We start from the raw sequence: 4,129 nt of genomic DNA, 5'->3' as shown, positions 1-4,129 counted from the left end.
GATAGCCCCTCCACCCCATCCCTGTTTTCTACCATTAGGTTAGCCCATCTCCACCCCCCATCCCTGTTTCTACCATAGGTTTAGCCTCCCACCCCATCCCTGTTTCTACCATTTAGGTTTAGCCCCACTATCCCTGTTTCTACCATGTAGGTTAGCCCCATCCCATCCCTGTTTCTATCATTAGGTTAGCAGCCCACCCCATCCCTGTTTCTACCATTAGGTTAGCCCCATCCCACCCCATCCCTGTTTCTACCATTAGGTTAGCCCCATCCTATCCCTGTTTCTACCATTAGGTTAGCCCCATCCCATCCCTGTTTCTACCATTAGGTTAGCCCCACACCTACCTACCCGAGGCCCAGAGACCCGGCTGTCGTTCGCTCTGTCATCTCCCAGACACAAATACGTTGGCTGGGAGAAAATTGCTGAGCAGAGAGCAATATTGTTGGGGAAACATCGCTAAAAGGGAGCATACGGCGGAAAGGGAGAATAACTTATTTGTTTTCTTTCATTCTTGCAAATGTCCCATTTCTGCTATGTGTCTGAATGGAAATTGAGATTGAACTTATTTCTGGGTCGAAAGGAGTCTAAACTCCTCTACCTTGATGGAGGCGAGAGTCCATTCCGAGTGGAGGAGTGGAAATGACATAAATCAGCCACGCAAACAGAGCCAGGCTGACAGCTAACACTCTGGCCATTGAGGACAGGTAACTCCATGCATCTCGATCAGAATAGCACACAGACAGGCTGACAGCTAACACTCTGGCCATTGAGGACAGGTAACTGCATGCATCTCGATCAGAATAGCACAGAGACAGGCTGACAGCTAACACTCTGGCCATTGAGAACAGGTAACTGCATGCATCCTGATCAGACTAGCACAGAGACAGGCTGACAGCTAACACACTGGCAATTGAGGACAGGTAACTCCATGCATCTCGATCAGACTAGCACAGAGACAGGCTGACAGCTAACACACTGGCCATTGAGGACAGGTAACTGCATGCATCTCGATCAGAATAGCACAGAGCCAGGCTGGGCTGCCACTGTCTGTCAAGCTAGTCCTCTCCAGTGTCACACAGCACAGCAGAACAGCAAACACACTGTGTTTTAGATAGAACTATAACACATGCAAGACTCCATCTCTTCTGTCTGGATCCATACTACACAGTGGTCCTTATCCAATGAATCGTATCAACTTTAGGTCCAACAGAGACAGTTAGAGAACAAATGGAGACAATGTCTAGACAGTCTCTGACCGTCTGTGTGATTGAAAGTTTTGACCTAAAATTTATGGTCCAACTTCGCATGTGGACTTCATGCCCCCCCCCCCCCCCCATCTAATTTCTCTTACACACACACAAACAGGCTGACTTCATACAAACACATTTGGAGCACCTCTGGGGCACTGGAAGAGACTGAGATCGAACAAAACCAAGAGGGGGAGGGGCCTAGGGAATGGAACCCATCAATACAGGTGAAAGTGATGGCAATCTGCTGACCCAATCATTGAGGAGTTCTCAGGGGGTAACTCTGTTCTTCACTGCATGTCACGTGGAGCGTCTAAAATCTATCAGCCTGGTGATTACAATGTCAGTGTCCTTCGGTACTCTTTGGATCCATTTATTTATTATCTGTTAAGACGCTCAGAATCCGATGACATCTGCTCTTCACTTCATAATTGCCTCCAGGACTCTCCAGCTGAGATGACGGCCAAATGAGTATCTGGCTGACTACGCAATCGCCAGCGACAGTGAGCTCCAAAAGTATTGGGGCAGTGACACATTTATGTTATTGTGGCTCTGTACTCCAGCACTTTGGATTTGAAATGATACAATGACTATGATGTTAAAGTGCAGACTGACAGCTTTAATTTGAGGGTATTTTCATCCATATTGGATACACCGTTTAGAAATTACAACACTTTTTGTACATAGTTCCCCCATTTTAGGGGACCAAAAGTATTGGGACAAATTCACTTATATGTAAATAGTTAAGTATTTGGTCACATATTCACAAAATATAATGACTATATCAAGATTGTGACTCATTTGCATTTTGATTTGGTTGTGTTTCAGATTATTTTGTGCCCAATAAAAAATGAATGGTAAATAATGTATTGTGTCACTTTAGAGTCACGTTTATTGTAAATAAGAATAAAATATGTTTGTAAACACTTCTACATTAATATGGATGGAACCATGATTACGGATAATCCTGAATGAAACGTGAATAATGATGATGAGAAAGTTAGAGGCATAAATATCATACCCCCAAAAAATGCTAACCTCCCCTTTTATTGTAATGGTGAGAGTTGTCTTGGGGTGTTATTTGTGGGTCTTTAACTTTCTCACTCATCATTACTTTGGAGCACACTGTATGTGATTTTGAGGGTCTGTTGGCTAGCAACCAGGCTGGATGTTGTCACAGGACCCACTCCAATCCTGAAAAACCTCACACAATCTGACAGGTTGGCAAACATGTCAAAGACGAGGCCACTCAGTCCATGTTGTTGGGTGTTTCACTGGCTGGAAAACAAATAGGTGCACAATACAGTCTTTTCTTATCGGGATCAAGTCCTCTCCAACGCTGTTTAAACTCCAACATTTTTTTATGGCCCTCATTTATTCAAAATGAAGTAATGAAAGAAATTCTATTATGCCGATTTAATTTCAAAAGATTCTCAGTTGCATAAAAAAATCATGAGCTCTCGGCTGAGTTATAATATTTATGCGTCTGTGCCACTGCTTATAAAAGTAAAAAGGGTTTTTCTAACCCACCCAAGACAACCCTTACCAGCATGATGTTTCCCTATAATGAAAGCCTTCGCAATGCACTTTTCTGAGGAACATTTCATTGTTCTATATATGAAAAGTCTTTCAGGTCGACGTGTACTCTTTCTTGAATATACTACAAACTACTATCACAACTACTACTGCTGCTGCTCCATTGTATCATATGAATAGGATGCACAGTTCAAAGTGAATTTCTCCCTGTGTCAAGGGATTTTACTACACAACGTATTACAGTTTGAATAAATATCTCTAACTGAATGTACCTCTGATACTGATCCAACTGAAGCCTTCTCTCTTGTACCCACTCAGACAGCAGACACCATGAATCCTAGTCTAGTGCTCCCAGTGAACTGATTCCTGATGCTTCTGTGGACTTGTGTGGGATCTGACAGCTCCTGATGTGCTGCCCTTCTCCCTGTCTCGAGAACCCAGAGCCTTGAAAGCCAAGGCTGTTTTAGGTTGCAATTGGATGGAAGGAAAGTTAATTTAGCCCTGACAATTAATCTGCAGGAGCCAAACACCCTGTCTGGCTGTTGAAGCGTGACAGCGCTGGCGCAGCAGCAGCAACAGCCAGCCTGGACGAGTGCGATCTGTCTCTCAGCTCGACACTCTCACCAGTCGCCATGCGCTTATCCACCTACAGACACTTCACCTCAGAAACTCATGCATTTTTAATGGCTTATTTCAATGTGCAAGGATGCTCTTATTCTTATTCATGGCTTTTCAATCGTATGCGGCAGAACTATAATTCTAAATGTTTTATTTGAGGGTCCATTTTGTACACAAAAAGGAATTTTGCAGTCAAACAAAGCTAAAACAATCGCTTCCTGCAAGAAAAGAGGTTGTATTAATTAAATCCTCCAGTTCTTCTTTGTTTTTTGGCATTTGAATACAAGTTCTACTTCATCTTCTGGGATCGGGAGGATGATGTACCTACACTAAAATAATGACTAGAGCTGCAAGCACCGCGGGAACTGGGTGTGAAAGGGAAGAGGGAGAGGAGAGAGGCAGAGAGAGAGAGAGTATGAGAGATAGACGAATAGAGAGAGGGGCAGAAAGTGAGAGAGAAAGGGGGGGCAGGTCTTGCAGTATTGTGTCACTGCTTATAATTGAAATCTATTCCCTGAGGTGACGAAAACCTCTGTTAGATATGTGATTTAATGTGTTCTATCTTCCAGACTTTTGTTGATCAACCTCGAAGATTCTTCAAGAAATGTTCTCAAAATAATCTGGTGAAATATTGAACTCATGTTTTGTTTGTGTGCTCTGATTATGAATCCTGTTTAGAACAAACTTTCAGACATGTTTGTGCATTATTCTCTACTATCACAATATCA

The 4,129-nt window shown here is 43.1% G+C and overlaps 1 protein-coding gene across 1 annotated transcript in view; it reads right to left on the bottom strand.

Moving 5' to 3' along the window:
* The window catches only part of ptn (pleiotrophin-A), a 74,743-nt gene extending 71,502 nt beyond the window's left edge, over positions 1 to 3,241 (bottom strand). Inside the window, exon 1 of the mRNA XM_024013945.3 lies at positions 3,056 to 3,241. The gene's annotated coding sequence lies outside the window, so the exon portion shown is untranslated. The remainder of the gene's footprint in view (positions 1 to 3,055) is intronic.
* Positions 3,242 to 4,129: the final 888 nt, after the last annotated feature.

This window comes from Salvelinus sp. IW2-2015, linkage group LG3 (genome assembly GCF_002910315.2).
Source record: "Salvelinus sp. IW2-2015 linkage group LG3, ASM291031v2, whole genome shotgun sequence".
Taxonomy (NCBI): domain Eukaryota; kingdom Metazoa; phylum Chordata; class Actinopteri; order Salmoniformes; family Salmonidae; genus Salvelinus; species Salvelinus sp. IW2-2015.
The sequence above is the reverse complement of the archived record's forward strand: the minus strand, read 5'-3'. Positions and strand labels throughout refer to the sequence as shown.